This window comes from Eptatretus burgeri, chromosome 3 (assembly GCF_056783735.1).
Source record: "Eptatretus burgeri isolate ZD-2024b chromosome 3, Ebu_testis_v1, whole genome shotgun sequence".
NCBI classification, from domain to species: domain Eukaryota; kingdom Metazoa; phylum Chordata; class Myxini; order Myxiniformes; family Myxinidae; genus Eptatretus; species Eptatretus burgeri.
The window spans coordinates 43,177,857-43,195,067 of NC_140963.1; positions in this window are offsets into that span (position 1 = coordinate 43,177,857).

A 17,211-nucleotide genomic window follows, 5' to 3' on the forward strand; every position below is an offset into this window, starting at 1 on the left:
TATTGAAAACATTGATGGGGCATTTAAAGGGCATATAAAAATAAGGATTTTTCAATTTGGAGAACCCGGTCCATCATCAATAGCTGAAGCAATTGAAATAGTGAAACCTGATGTTGAAAAAGTTATTAAAAAGACATTAAAAGAAATGAAAACTTTAAAGTTTTATATGGGAGTGAAAATGAATATGAAAAGACAAGATGAAGAACAAACTCCTTATATGAGAACAGATCTTCATTTTATAACATCATTTCAAGATTTTTTGAATGGTGGGGTTTATGAATAACTATCAAGACAAGAGGAGGATGTTGATAATACAGTGGTCGGAAGTGGATTTACTATTTAATAAAATCATCTTTTTAGAAATACACATTCTAAAATCAAACCCTCTTGAATCTTCTTCTTATATTGAATTACCAAAAGAAATAAAACTAAAGAAGGCAGGTGTTAATATTAAGAACAACAATAATAAATGTTTTCTCTGGTCTGTTCTTGCTCATTTACATCCACCAAATTGTAATTCAGAAAGAGTAAAACAATATATGAAATATGAGAATACCTTGGACATTAAATATTTTAAATTCCCAATGCCACTAACAGATATTCCTAAATTTGAGAAAAAGAATAATCTTTCTATTAATGTACATGGATTAACGGATACAAACAAAGTTCAAATATTAAAAATTTCAAACAACTATAAAAATGAAGAAACACACATTGATATATTATATTTTAGTGTTGGAAAGAATTCACATTACACATACATCAATAATTTATCAAGATTAATCTCTTCTCAGATATTCAGAACAGCAAACAAAATATATCCTTGCAAGCGATGTCTCAATTCATTTCATACAAAAGAACGATTAGAACAACATTCAAAATATTGTAGTAATCATAAATCAGCTGTAATTACAATGCCTAAACCTGGTGAAAAGATTTCTTTTGAAGATTCTAATAAATCTATCATGCACCCATTTGTGATATATGCTGATTTTGAATGTATCCTAAAAAAGATAAATACTGCTTCTCCTAATCCAAAAGAATCATATACAAATAAATAACAAAAAACATATTCCTTGTGGTTTCTGTTTTTATATCAAATCATCTGTTGTAGAAAAGTATAATAAACTTGAACATTATAGTGGAAAAAAAGCTTCACAAGAGTTTGTAAAACGATTAGAAAAGGATTGTAGAAGACTAACGAAATTAATGAAAGAAACAAATGAACCGATGAAATTAACCGAAGAAGAAAAATTAGAATATAGAAAGAACAATATCTGTCATATTTGTGAGGAGGAAATTGAGGAGTCTAAAGTTAGGGATCATTGTCATCTTACTGGTAAATATAGAGGTCCCGCTCATTCCTGTTGTAATCTTCATTATAAATTTCCTTCTTTTATTCCAGTCTTTCTTCACAACAGCACCAACTATGTTACACATCTATTTATAAATGAACTTTTAAAAACACCAGGGAATATTTCTGCCATAACAAACACAAGTCAAAAGTATATTTCATTTACAAAAATGATATTCACAAAAAGTTTAACTCATATTAGGTTTCTAGATTCTTGCAAGTTTATGGGAACACCACGAGCCAACCGAGCATCAAATCTAAGCTTCACGGGCTCTTTTCCAAATCTTAATTCATTCTTTCCAAAAGAGGAAATTCTAACTAAAGAGGAAATTCAGATTAAAGAAAGATTTCAAAGTAAAGAGGAAATTCTAATTAATGATGGAATTAATGAAGAAATTCTAACTGAAGATGAAATTCTAATTATAAAGAAAATTCAAACAATTAGTGAAATTCTAACGAAAGAGGAAATTCTGATGAAAGATGAAATTCTGATAAAAGAGGGAATTCCAACTCAAGAGGAAATTCAAACAAGGAATAAAATTCAAAGTAAAGAGAAAATTCTTACAAGTAAGGGAATTTATCCTTATGATTATATGGATTCATTTATGAGATTTAAAGAAATACGACTTCCTTAAAAAGAAAGTTTCTATAATAACCTTTATGAAAAAGAGATAAGTGATAAGGAATATAAACACGCACAAGAAATTTGGAAAATATTTAAGATAAAGAACCTGGGAGAATATCATGATTTGTATCTAAAAACAGATGTTTTATTGTTAGCTGATGTGTTTGTAGCTTTTCGATCACTCTGTCATAATAAAAATTGTTATGGATTGGATCCTGCCCACTATTTCACAGCTCCTGGTTTAGCTTGGAGTGCAATGTTGAAAATGACAAAACAAGATAGAGATTTAATCAGTGATGTAGATATGCTTTTGATGATTGAGAAGTATAAGAGGTGGAATATCACAAGTATGTTCAAAAAGATATGCTAAAGCAAATAATAAATATCTTCCAAATTATGATAGTGAAAAAGATTGTAATTATTTGATGTATTTTGATGCTAATAATTTGTATGGATGGGCAATGTCTCAATCTCTGCCTTATAGTAAATTAGAGTGGGTGGAAGAAAAGGATTATGAAAAGGCTTTGATGAATATTGTTATTTCTTCTCAAAAGGAATTGAATGAGGAAGAAGAAGGTTATTATTTTGAAGTTGATTTGAGGTACCCGAGCGATCTTCATAATAAGCATAAAGGCCTTCCTTTTGCATGTGAGAAAGAAACCCCAAAGAAACAATGGTTAAGTGATTATCATAAAAGTTTTAATATTAAAGGCAAATCAACAGAAAAGTTTTTTTTTTTTTGTATACCTTGGTCGAGGCTCGTATGAGAGCTGACACACAACTCACAGCAAGGAGGCATGAGACAAGAGGGGCGGGAGTGGAAGGGACAAAACAGTGGGGAACAGACACATTAGGTGAACTGTGGAAGGGAGAGGGATGGCGATGGGACGGGGAACATGGCGAAGAGAAGATGGACATTTCAGGGACTTTCAGGAAGGAAAGCAGGAGAAATGAAGGAAGTGGGCTTGGGTGGATTATCGGGGGTAGAAAAGATCGAGGATTTGGATGGGGGAAGATAAGAGGTGGTGGTGAACAGCTGTTTTGAAAGCCTGGAGGGAAGAATGGGAAAGAATAGAGTGAGGAAGTTTATTCCAAAGGCGGGAAAAATGAGGAATGAAAGAGTGAAGATGAGCAGTGATTCGTGATTTTGGTAGTTTTACCAGAAGGGGGTTGTTGGTGGACCTTGAGCGCCCTGTGGAAATGTGGTGGGGACAAATCGCAGAGAGAGCAGGGGGGCAAGGCTGGAGAGGAGTCGGTAGAAGACAGAAAGACCACCGACCAACCTGCGGTGATTGAGTGAGAGGCCCAAAGACTCAGCTTCATTGCGGGAGATGCCGATGATCTTAAATGCCCTGGTTTCGACAGCGTGAAGCCGAGAAAGGTGGGAGGCAGGAGCACCAGCCCAGAGGGGAGAGCAGTACTCCATCAGGCTACGGACAAAAGCTTTGTAAGTGGTCAGGAGCTCAAGAGGGCCGAGGAAGGACTTAGCACGACGGAGGATTCCCAGTCGGCGACTGGCTTTTGAGGCGAGGTTGGAAATGTGACTTTCCCAGGAAAGGTCATGGCAGATAGTGAGACCTAGAAGCTTGAAAGAAAAGACTTCTTCCAGAGGATTGTTGAGAAAGTGGATGTTGGGGTTTTGTAAACGGTCCTTTCGAAGAGACATAGTGAGAGTGTGAGATTTGTCTGGATTGAAAGACATGTTCCACGTGTTGGACCAGTTTGTGATTTTATCCAGATCTGCAGTGAGTGAAGAAGCTGCTGCTTGCCGGTCTGAGGGATGACAGATGGTACGGCAGAGGGTGGAGTCATCGGCAAAGAGAAATAGAGGATTTTCCAGAGAGTCCGAGAGATCATTGATGAAAACCAGAAAAAGAACAGGGCCCAGAACGCTACCTTGAGGAACTCCAGCCTGCACAGGAAGAGGGGATGAAAGAACTCCATTTAGGGCCACACGTTGACTGCGACAGGAGAGGAAGTCTGCGAGCCATGAGTGGAGATGGCCTTGAATACCATGGGAAGAGAGTTTGGTGAGTAGGGCAGGGTGCCAGACTGTGTCAAAAGCACGTGATATGTCCAGGGATACGGCTCGGATTTCCTGTCTGGCATTGAGGACCTCCATCCATTGATGGGAGAGCAGAAGCAGCATATCCAGGGTAGAGTGACCTGGTCTGAAACCAAATTGATGATTGGAAATCAAGCCATTGGAGAAGAGGAAGGATTTCATCTGAGGCGATGATGGATTCCATCACCTTGCTGATGATTGGGAGAAGGCTGATTGGTCTGTAGTTATAGGGATCTGTTTTTGCACCTTTTTATGCAGGGCAGTGATGTTAGCAGATTTCCAAGCAGATGGCAGATGACCTTGGGCAAATGAGAGGGTGAATAGAACAGAGAGAGGGTGAGCAAGAGCAGAAGAGCAGGCTTTGAGGACACGTGGGCTGATGCCGTCTGGACCGGTTGCAGAATCTGACTCGAGGTTTGAAAGCAAGCTCTCCACCTTGTCAGGAGAAAAGGATACAGAGTCCAGGGACAGTTGGGTGCGACTGGGTAAAGTGGGTAGAGATAGTGATGGGTTTAGGACACAAGATTTAGCTACAAACACCGAGTTTAGACATTCAGCTTTATCACGTGTAGAATCAGCAGTGCGGCCATTTGAGGTAAGGGAGGGGATGGAGGGGGAACATACACCAGAAACAGATTTGATTAAACGCCACCAGGATTTTGAGGAGGGAGAGAGGTATGAGAGTTCAGACTTGAGATGAGAAAGATGTTGTTTTCTGGCTCTCCTGAGGGTAGATACACACTTGTTCCGAGCTTTGTGGAAAGAACTGAGATTGCCCTCAGTTGGGTTTGCTTTCCATGAGGCAAAGGCAAGTTGTTTCAGGACAACTGCCTCGCCACAAGCTTCAGTAAACCAAGGGCGGGAGGAAGGGTAAGACAACTGAACACGAGAGGGGATAAATATGTGCATGAGGGAGAGCAAGTTTCTTTGAAAGAATTCCCAGGATGAGTTGATGTTTGAGAAAGTAGTGATAGGAGACCAGTCTGTAAGTTTGATGGCTGCTCGGAGACCCTGCCAGTCGGCTTGAGTGAAATGCCAGACTCGACGGCGGTGAGGTGGTTCTCTGATAACAGCCAGAGAGATGTCCACTTTAACAAGGACGTGGTCAGAAGAACCAATTGGAGCGAAGGAAGAGCAGCAGATATTGTCAGGGAAATTTGTCAAAATCAGATCCAGAAGAGATGGAGTACCATTGGTTGAGATCCGGGTCGGGAAGTTGACCGATTGAGTCAGTCCCAATGAGTCGCAGAAAGCTTTTGCTGAGGTGCCATGGCAGGTGAGAGAGGTACCCACACCTAGCCAACTGGCGTGATGACAATTGAAGTCACCACATAAGAGGAAGAGAGAGTTTGGATGAGAAGATAGAAGATGGTCCATGTTTTCGGATAGTGAGATGTAGATGGAGTCATCACTGTTCGGTGGACGGTACAGTACACATATAAACATGAGGTGGGAGTGGAGGGGAAGCCGAAGCCAGAGGTATTCCTGGGGGTGTGGGGGAGTGAGAGCAGTGCATGGAGAGTGAGGAATAGAGTCTTTGATGAAGGGAGCAACACCTCCACCAGGACGAGGCTCAGGTCTGTCATACCGTAAGAGGGAGTAGCCAAGGAGAGATATTTGGGAGTCAGACACGTCTTGGGAGAGGATTAAACCTAAATGACTTAGGATTAACAACATTCTATGATAAAGAGGGATATGTTTTGCATCAGAGAAGTTTGAAACAGTTTTTGAGAGAAGGATTGAGAGTAGCTAAAATTCATGGAGTTTTAAAATTCAAACAAAGTCCTTGGATGAAAAAGTATATTAAATTCAATACAGATATGAGAACAAATACAAAAGTAAAATTTGAAGTGGAATTCCATAAATTGATGAATAATGCTGTCTTTGGAAAGACAATGGAGAATGTTAGAAACAGGCAAAACATTAGATTTGCAACATCTTGGAAAGAAGTTTCTAGATTGATAAATAAACCAAGTTTTAAGAGAGAAGAGGTTTTTTCAGGGAATTTTACTGCTATTCATATGGAAAAGAAAAGTATTGTCATGGATAAACCAATTTATATTGGAACAGCAGTTCTTGATTTATCAAAGATATTGATGTATGATTATTTGTATAATGGCTTAAAGAAAGAGTATGGTGAAAATGTTTCATTGTTGTATCTGGACACTGATAGTTTTATCCTCGATATAAAAACTGATGATGTTTATAAAGATATGAAGAAAAATATTGGAGTATAAGATACAAGTAATTTTAGTAAGAGAGTGAGTTCTTTTCAAAAAAGAATGAAAAGGTTATTGGGAAGTTTTAGGATGAGTTGGGTGTAAAAGTAATGAGTGAGTTTATTGGATTGAGAGCAAAGGCATATGCTTATAAGTATGGTTATCAGATTGATAAGAGGTTAAAGGGAATAAAGAAATATGTAATAAAGAAATCAATAAGTTTACAAATTATTTTCATTGTTTGATGAATAAGAAAGAAGAATATAGGAAAATGAATACAATAAGAAGTTATAAACATAAGATATATAGTGAAGAAGTAAATAAAAAGGCATTAGGAGCCTTTGATGATAGAGCCTGGTGTTGGCGCAGTGGTTAGGGCAGCGGCTTGGGATCCAAGAGGTCCTGAGTTCAAGCCCCGTTGAGCCACTGAATTAATACACCAGGGGGTTAACTCAGCCTGTCATCCTTCCGAGGTCGGCGAAATGAGTACCAGTATACTGGGCCGGTGTATACCCCGGTTAAAATAGGTGTACCATATCCCTGTGTCGTAAGAGGCGACCAGGGTTGCGTCAGGAAGGGCATCCGGCGTAAAACATGTGCCAAATCACTATGCGGATCATAATGGATGATCCGCTGTGGCGACCCCTAACGGGAGCAGCTGAAAGAAGAAGAAGAAGAGGAGCCTTTGATGATAAGAGATTTGTTTTAGATAATGGAATAGATTGTGCTCCATATGGATATTGTATGATAGAGTGTATAGAATAGATTGTGTTTTTAACGATGGGAAGATGGGTTATGGTTTTTAAGGGCTTCCGCCGTGTTTTTTCACAATATATAAATGGTCAAACCAAGTATTAATCAAACTAAAGAGTGGAGAAAATCTCAGTCTTGGTATATAAATGGAAAACATAATGAATGTGAAAAATATCAAATAATTCTTATTGAAAAAATAACTAAAACAAAGGTATATAAAACAAATAAGTGAATCAATTTAAAAATGAGTAAGTTAGAGAATGTAAAGAAAAAAATTAATATCCTTGAATGGACTGAAAACTTTGATGGTTATCAATTGAACAATGAAAGAACAATTCACGATAATCTCAAAATGATATGTGGCTCAGGAGGTGGTCAAACAAGAGCATTAAGAGAAGTTTATCATTTTGTCATGGCACAAAAGGGGTATCTTTAAAAATATAAAGATTCAAATGTTTAATTTTTAAATATTTTAGATGCGGATTATTGTGCAAAGAAAATTAAACTATCGAAGGAATTTGAGAATAAACAAATCTTTATAGGTTCAATGAGTGAGCTAAACAATATGCATTGGTTATTTGAAAAAGAGTGTCCCTAGGCTTACATGTTTCAGATATTTCTTCAGAATCACTTTAACAAATCACATTACTACTTTACTACTTGAACAAATATTTTTCTTGTTGCATTGGTTATTTGAAACGAGTGCCCCTAGGTTAAAAGGGGATACAAATAAATATACCTTGGGATAAAAAGGGGGTTTACTTTTTAGGGAAAAAAATATGAATCGCTGAAAATCCCCCATTCATTTACATGGGGAAAAGTGAGCCAGAATCAGTATATTCACCCTACTAGTGTCCTTGCTTGTGAAATGTATCCCATTCGTTGCGTCCTCTATTCCCCATTGAAAATGCCATCTTGCATCACGGAATAATTAGTTGGGTTTTACATACCCGGTAAAGAGAATTGTATCCATCGAGGTCAGCGATAATACCCGCTCAGTTATCGCTGTAGAACGGAACGGACCGCTTAAGCGGTTCATGTCCGAAGCCAACCTGCGGTGAGGTATGGCCCCTCGGTAGGTTACCCGCGCGAGTACTTAGGTATTTCGATATTCGGCGAGTGACCCTATTTGGCGCGGGTAGAATGTGGATTGGGCTGTGGTGAGGTTAAACCCCCACCCGTGACTGGATTCTGGCGATATTTCCAGGAGGGTCACGACTGAATTGTCTGTCCGGTGGGCGACGCGGCTGCCATTAGAGGTACGCGGCCGCTCGCACGCCGGCGGGCACGAATTCGTAACAATACGTTGTGAACGCCGCCAACACGCAAAGCATTCGTTGGTATAAGTTATCTATAAGTTATCGAAACATTCTGTGTACGTTATTAATACGTTATGCATTTGTCCATCTCGTTATGAATATGCCAAAAACTGGAAAAAAAACATCAACACTTCAGTGTTGAAAAACATTTAAAAAAAAAAACCATGGAGTCTGGAACACTGACGGGTTCCTCCTGTGAAGCCCATTTTTATATAACAATTCCCCTATACGCTGCCAATACGCCATTATACGGTAGCTGTAAGTTAGAAACACGTTCAGTAAGTTCTGTGGTCATCCGGAAGACGTCAATCAAATACGTCTACATAGGTCAATGTGCGTTGGAGATACGTTACACATAGGTTCAAAGCACGTTACTCATAGGTTCAAAGCACGTTACTCATAGGTTCAAAGCACGTTACTCATCGGTTAAAAATTAAGTTTCGGGTATGCTATACATTACCTCGATGTGTTTCGACTTATGAGTAACTTACAAGTAACGTATGTTGATGTGTGTCAACGATCGCGTAGCGTGCCTACAACTTATGCCAGCGTATGCGGAACGTGTGTCATACGCCGAGTACATCGAGAAATTTTCAACATGCTGAAAATTTGTCGAGTACTCGGCATACTACGACGTATGCCAGTGTACTACGACGTATGCCAGCGTACTACGACGTATGTCAGCATGCTCTTAACGTATACAAAACTTACCCATAACGTATTCGACGTGTGCCAGCATTTTAGACAAATTTTTCATACGTCGGCATATGCTGGCTTCAACGTCAAGGTGTGACAGCGGCTTCACACTTTGATGTCTAGTGCGGTTATGATTTGAATGGTCGAGCCGCAGCCTTTTAATAGGCTACACCACGTGATCCTCGGTGATACGCTGCCACGCTATGCATAAGTTAGAGTATCATTGGGCATAGGATGTGAACGCCGACAACACGCTCAGCATTCGTTGGTGCAATTTATCTATATGTGATTCAAACGTTCTGTGTACGTTACTAATACGTATGCATATGTCCAACTCGTTTTGAATACGTCCAAAACTGGGAAAAACATCAATAGTTCAGCATACGCCAGCGTTTTGCATACATTTTGATACCTTGCCATACGCTGGCGAAAACTTCAAGGTGTGACAGGGCCTTTAGGAAGGGAGTCTGACACCAGGCAGGAGGGACCAGAAACATTCAAAGACTTCATGCACTCTTAGAGATAGAAGAAGATGCCCTCTTAATGAAGTCATTCCCTTTTTCAACCACGTGTGATTTACATTGCAAATTCTCGATGTAAGTGTCTATCATGTAGCACCACCTCCAGGTGGTGTCCCCACGTTTCGTGTCCCCACGTTTTGCAGTGCAATGAGGTGTTTTGAATTCTCTGCAGTGGTATATTTTTGCTTCATGCACGAAACCCATGTATTTTTTTTTTTTTTTTGCGTATGCAGAGCTGTCAGTTGCCTATACACTGCCCAAATAAAGGTATGCATCAGAAAAACCTATTGCATGCTCAGAACAAGATCGTTTGCAAGGTGGGGTACTCTGCTGGCATCTAGAAATGTCAGGCCCACCCTGGTGTTTGTCTAAAAAATAAAAACAAAAAAAGAATACATTCTATTTGGCCTTTATTTCATGTTCTTATCCTTGTTCTTGCTTTAGGTGTGTTTGGCTAGGCCCACAGGCCTTAGTCTCTGTGGAAAATGTGGCCCTGATGAGCTGGTCCTTTGCACGTCAATGAATCAGTCAGGTCAGGGGTCATGTGGGGCTCACCCCGACCTTGGGCCGGGTTGTCACCCAATGCTGTATGAGAGGGGAGGGGGTGGCACGTCATCAATTATTATTATTATTATTATTATTATTATTATTAGTTTTTGTATACCTTGTCGAGGCTCATATGAGAGCTAACACACAATGGACAGCAAGGGGGGGGCATGATATAAGAGGGGCAGGAGTGGGAAGGACAAAACAGTGGGGAACAGAGACATTAGGAGTTCTGTGGAAGTGAGAGGATGGGGGCAGGGAACATGGGGTATGCAAGATGAATATTACGGGGACTTTCAGGAAGGAAAGCAGATAATTTGAAACAGGTGGGTTTTGGGTGGATTAACGGGGGTTGAAAAGATCGAGGATTTGGATGGGTGACAGTAAGAGATGGTGGTGAACAGCTGTTTTGAAGGCCTGGAGGGAAGAACGGGATTGAACAGAGTGAAGTAGTTTATTCCAAAGGCAGAGAAAAGGAGGAATGAAAGAGTGATGGTGAGTCGTGATTCATGATTTTGGTAGTTTTACCAGAAGGGGTTTGTTGGCAGACCTTGAGTGCCCTGCAGAAATATGGTGGGGACAAATTGCAGACAGAGGAGAGGGGGCGAGACCAGCGAGGAGACGGTAGAAGACAGAAAGACCACCGACCTGGCTGCGGTGAGAGAGTGAGAGGCCCAAAGACTCAGCCTCACCTTGGAAGATACCAATGATCCAAAATGCCTTGGTTTACAAAGCGTGAAGCCGAGAAAGGTGAGTAGCAGGAGCACCAGCCGAGAGGGGAGAGCAGTACTCCATCAGGCTGCAGACGAAAGCTTTGTATGTGGTCAGGAGCTCAGGTGGGCTGAGGAAGGACTTTGCATGATGGAGGATTCCCAGCCAGCAAATGCCTTTGCAGGCCAGGTTGGGAATGCGGCTTTCCAGGAAAGATCATTGCAGACTGTGAGACCCAGACGCTTGAATGAAATGACTTCTTTCAGAGGATTGTTGAGAAAGTAGATGGATGGGGTTTTCCAAATGGTCCTTCCAGAGAGACAGAGTGAGAGTGTGAGATTTGTCAGGATTGAAAGATATGTTCCACATTTTGGGCCAGCTTGTGATTTTACCCAGATCGGTAGAGAGTGAAGAGGCTGCAGTCTGCTGATCAGTGCGATGAGAGATGGTGCCGCAGAGGGGGGAGTCATCAGGGAAGAGATAAAGAGGATTTTCCAGAGAGTCGTAGAGATCATTGATGAAAACAAGAAAAAGAACGGGCTCAGAACGTTACCTTGAGGAACGCCAGCCTGGACAGGAAGAGGGGATGAAAGAACTCCATTTAGGGCCACACGTTGACTGTGACAGGAGAGGAAGTCTGCGAGCCATGAGTGGAGATGGCCTTGGAGACCATCAGAAGAGAGTTTGGTGAGCAGGGCAGGGGGACAGACCATGTCAACAGCACGTGATATGTCCAGGGATATGGCTCTGATTTCATGTTCAGCATTGACGACCTTCATCCATTGTTGGAAGAGGAGAAGCAGCATATCCAGGGTAGAGTGACTTGGTCCGAAACCAAATTGATGATCGGAAAGCAAGCCATTGGAGAAGAGCAAGGATTTAATGTTGAGAGTGATGATGGATTCCATAACCTTGCTGATGATTGGGAGAAAGCTGATTGGTCTATCCTTGCAGGGATCTGTTTTTGCACCTTTTATGCAGGGCAAAAATGCTTGCTGATTTCCAAGCAGATGGCAGATTACCTTGAGCAAATGAGAGGGTGAATAAACAGACGAGGGTGAGCAAGAGCAGAGGAGTAGGTTTTTAGGACACATGGGCTGATGCTGTCTGGACTGGTTGCAGAATCTGAGTCGAGGTTTGACAGCAAGCTCTCCACCTTGTCAGAAGAAAAGGACACAGAGTCCAGGGACAGTTGAGTGTGACTGGATAAGGAGGGTACAGAAAGCGATGGGTTTCGGACACAACATTTCAATGCAAACACCGAGTTTAGACATTCAGCCTTTTCACGTGCAGTGTCAGCTATACGGCGATTTGAGGTCAGGGAGGGGATGGAGGGAGAACATACACCAGAAACAGAATTGATTGGTTGCCACCAGGATTTCGAGGAGGGAGAGAGGTTTGAGAGTTCAGATGAGCTGAGAAAGATATTGTTTTCTGTCTCCCCTGAGGGTAGATACACACTTGTTCTGAGCTTTATGGAAGGAACTGTGATTACCCTCAGTTGGGTTTCCTTTCCATGAGGCAAAGACAAGTTGTTTCAGGACAACTGCCTCACCACAAGCTTCAGTGAACCATGAGCAGGAGGAAGAGAGAGGATAAATCTGTGCATGAGGGAGAGCAAGTTTCTTTGAAAGAATTCCCAGGATGAGGTGATGTTGGAGAAAGTAGCAATGGGAAATTAGTCTCGAAGTTTGATGGCTGCTTGGAGATCCTGCATGTCGGCCTGAATGAAGTGCCAGACTCGACGGCACTGAGGTGGTTCTCTGATAACAGCCAGAAAGATTTCCACTTTGACAAGGACGTGGTCAGAAGAACTGATTGGAGCGGAGAAAGAACAGCAGATATTGTCAGGGAAATTTGTCAAAATCAGATCCAGAAGAGATGGAGTACCATTGGTTCAGATCCGGGTCGGGAAGTTGACCAATGAGTCATTCCCAATGAGTTGCAGAAAACTTTTGCTGAGGTGCCATGACAGGTAAGAGAGGTACCCACACCTAGCCAACTGGCATGATGACAATTGGTCACCACATTTGAGAATTACATGCAGGCACAAAGTAGTAAAGGAGTGTGGCATTGAGAAGAGGCAGGCAGAAGCTGGGACTGACCACAGTGACAGGGTGCGCTTGTCTGCAAAGCTGCCGGAATATGCCCATATTTACTTCTGCATCCATATTGTCCACCCCGTGCGTCCTCCCCTAACCCTCATTCCCCCAAACATCCCATATTTGTCCAAGTCTCCCTCTGTCTTGTACTTCAACCTTGCTGTTGGTGCTTCCCACTCTTTCTACTGTTCCTTTTATTCTGTTGTGCCCTGATCCATTGAGTGCTCTCGCTCTTCCACGAGCCTCAACTTTGTATACAAAACATATTAAAACAAGAATGAAACTCTTCAACGTCACGACATCAACTGATATGCCTCCACCCACATTATTACATCATTATAAATGTATGTGGAAAAATTACAGGCCCAGACCAGGAATCAAATGCAGGTCCTCTGGTAGACCATAGGTAGACTATACCAGTGCTATGCCATTTGAGATATCTGGGCAACCCATCAACTGAGCAACGCAATTCTTCCACACATGGAGGTGCCACTCTCTTTCCCCCACTGCTTCCGTGGCACTCACTGCCATCCATTGCAGCAGTTGGGGCCTGCTCTCGAGAGGGTCTTCCTCCTGTGAGGGGGGCACATCCACGTCCATGATTAAACACCACAGCGGGCATCGTAATATGCTTGTAAAATGAACAGGATAGAACATCATAAATATATGTGGAAAAATTGGGGAAAGCAGTGGGGGAAAGAGAGTCGCACCTGTATATGTGGAAGAATTGTGTTACTCAGCCAATGGGTCAGATGGCAGATCAATGGTATGGTCTGCCAGAGGACCTGGGTTTGATTCCTGGTCTGGGCCCATAATTTTTCCACATATATTTATGATATTCTATCCTGTTCATTTCTCATTAAATTACTCCATCTCTTGTGGTGTTTCATCGTGGACATGGAGGTGTCTCCCCTCAGTGGAAGACCCTCTCAAGAGTAGGCCCTTGCTGCTCTGATGGTTGGCAGCAAGTACCCTGGTAACAGTGGGGGAGAGAGTGGCACATGTATATGTGGAAGATTTGTGTTTGCTCAGCTTGTGGGTTTCCCAGATAGCTCAGATGGCAGAGCACTGGTGCAGTTTGCCCGAGGACCTGGGTTCACTTTCTGGCCTCAGGCCTATAATTTTTCCACATATATTTATGATGTTCTATCCTGTTCATTTCTCATTATACATACTTGTACCAAGTTTGATTTAAGTTCCTTCATCTATTTTCAAGTCTCACATTTTTATCTGAATTGACCTTTGACCTCTTGATGCTGAAATCTTATTTGTTCATCTTTGCATCATTATATGTCCTGTAACTGTACAATGTTTGGTCAAAAATCCCACCACTGGTTCACAGGTTAGTGCAGTTACAGACTCATTACCTTTCGGGATCTTTGACCTCTTGACCCCATAATCTAATCAGTTTATCTTTTCATTATTGGACGTACTAGCACCAAGTTTGACTTCGATCCCATCAGCCGTTTTTAAGTTAGTGCATTAATGAAAACCTAACACGGACGGATGAACGCACGAACTGCCAGATGGATAACCCGATAATATAATGCCTCTGGTGACTTCGTCAACGAAGGCATACAAGTGGACACGGCTCATGCTGCAGTTTGAATATACATGACATGGAGGAAAAAGACATCACGTGACATCAATGTAACTCCTGCATGAATTACAACAATATCAGACAATGGAAAAATCAATATGGTACAGTGTAGGGAAATGGAACTTGGGGTTACAGCATCACGAGTCAAGCACACAGATCATACAACCCACCAATGTAGATCACTACATAGTGCTGCTTCTCTCTACTTTGGATCACATAAATCAATCTATTTTGGTTATGGAGCTGTTTCTCTCCAAACATTAGTCAGAAGCCCAAACTCAAACAAGAGGTGAAAGCCATCTCCCTGGACATATCCTATGCATTCGGCATCCTGCTTTACTTTATATGGAGGAGTGCTTTCATGGCTGACTTTCTCATCTCCTCCACTTGTTCCACTCCTCTGACCCAATCTCACTGCAGGAATATGACATTTTGTATGTCGCCTGTGGTTGCTCGTTGCATCATTGCTGAGAGCATAGCTGTGCCACTGATGCAATGCACACTGTTTCCAGAAAGATGGTACTCATTTTGCCGACTTCAGAAGGATGGCAGACTGTATCAACCCACTTGGTGTTATTTAACGGAAAAAACAGGGGCTCAAACTCAAGACCCTAGGATCATAAGCCAGCCACCGTGACCGTTAAGCCAACACCAGATTTATTCTCACCGCAGTGAACACACCGCTATCAATGAAATTATTTCTTCTCTTCACCCAGTGGAGATGAGTGCACCCAATGTGTTGGTCCCAGGCTTGCTCCTCATTTATGAACTAATGGCTTGTGTGATGCACGGGAACATCCCCTCTTCATCTTACAGATGAACCCACATTGTGTTGTGCAGTACCCCATCCCATTAACAGGCAGGCAGCATCTGCATCACCCTTTGCTAATATGGAATTGATTAGATGCTAGTTCGACAGATGGAACATATCTTTCAACCTTGGCAAATTTCACAGTCTCTCCCTGTTGCTCAGGAGACTTATCACATGAATCCACTTGTCTATTTCCATTGTTAGCCATTTGAAAGAGTTGTCGTTGAACATTTTAAGAAAGCCTCACAATCAACCACAACCTTTCCTTGGCTGATGACGTATCAAGGCTGGCCTTCCAAGGCAGCTGCATACTGGACATCCTTTATCATTCCACATCATTCCTTGAAACCGAAGAACTATTTGCAACCGAGAAATCCTTTGTGTATAACTCAATGGAATACTTCCCTTCTCTATAAGCTGACACCCACACATCACATCAATCTGCCCTTCATGCTGTCCAATCCAAAATTCTCATCAATATTGGCATCTCTCCTGATGAGGCAGAATAATAAGGCCTGTTCCTCTCATAAGGGAGAAAGATAGGTAGCCTTTGATTTTTTTTTGGTCATCTCTCCTCCGGTCTTGGTCCCTCGGCTCTCTCAGCCCTATGATTATCCTAAGCTCTTCTATGATGCATGTGTTCTTCCAATAATCCCCTCCAGGTTCAACTTCAAAAATCTAGGTCTTCTGCACACCTACTGTCTTTTCTACCAATTTCTTTTTTTTGGGGGGGGGGGGATACATTACAGATGCTCGTGTGAGAGATAACACACAACGCACAACAAGGGAAGCAGGAGACAAGAGGGGTGGGAGAGGGAAGGACAAAACAGTGGGGAACAGAGACATTAGGAGATCTGTGGATGGGAGAGGGATGGGGCAGGGTGCATGGGGTAAACAATATGAACACCACAGGGACTTTCAGGAAGGAAAGCAGGGACTTTGACGGAGGTGGATTAACGGGGATAGAAAATATCATGGTTTTGGATTGGGGATGATAAGAGATGGTGGTGAACAGCTGTTTTGAAAAACTGGAGGGAAGAGTGGGATTGAAGAGAGTGTGGAGTTTGTTCCAGAGGTGGGAAAAAAGAGTAATCAAAAAGTGAAGGTGAGCAGTAATTCATGATTTTGGCAGTTTCACCGGAAGGGGGTTGCTGGTGGACCTTGAGCACTCTGCAGAAATAAAGGGGAGGGGGGGCAGAGCACTGACAGAGCTTAGGGTACAAAGCTGGAGCGGAGATTATAGAAGACAGTAAGAGCACCGACCTGCCTGCGGTGAGAGAGTGAAAGAACCAAATACTCGGCTTCATCATGGGAGAATCCAATGATCCTAGAAGCCTTGGTTTCCACAGCCTGAAGTCGAGCTAGGTGTGAGGCAGGAACAGCAGCCCCGAGGAGAGAGCAGTAATCCATCAGGCTGCCAATGAATGCTTTGTATGAGGTTAGGAGCTCAGGTTTGTCGAGTAAAGACTTTACATGACAGAGATTGCCCAGTCGGCGACTGGCTTTGGAGGCAAGCTTGGAGATGTGGCTTTCCCAGGAAAGATTATGGCTGATAGTGAGGCCCTGGAGTTTGATTGGTTGAACTTTGTCAAGAGAATTGTTAAGAAAGTAGAATTGGAGGGTTTGCCAGACAGTCCCCTCAGAAAGAGATCATGAGAGTGTGAGATTTGTCAGGATTGAAAGACATGTTCCTGGTGTTTGACCAGCTCATAATTTTATTCAGGTCTGCAGAGAATGAAGAGGCTGCTGCCTGCCAATCAGTGGGATGAGTGATGGTCCTGCAGAGGGTGGAGTCGTCAGCAAAGAGATAAACAGGGTTTTCCAGGGAATCTGAGAGATCATTGATAAAAACCAGAAAAGGCACAGGGCCCAGAGCACTCCCTTGAGGA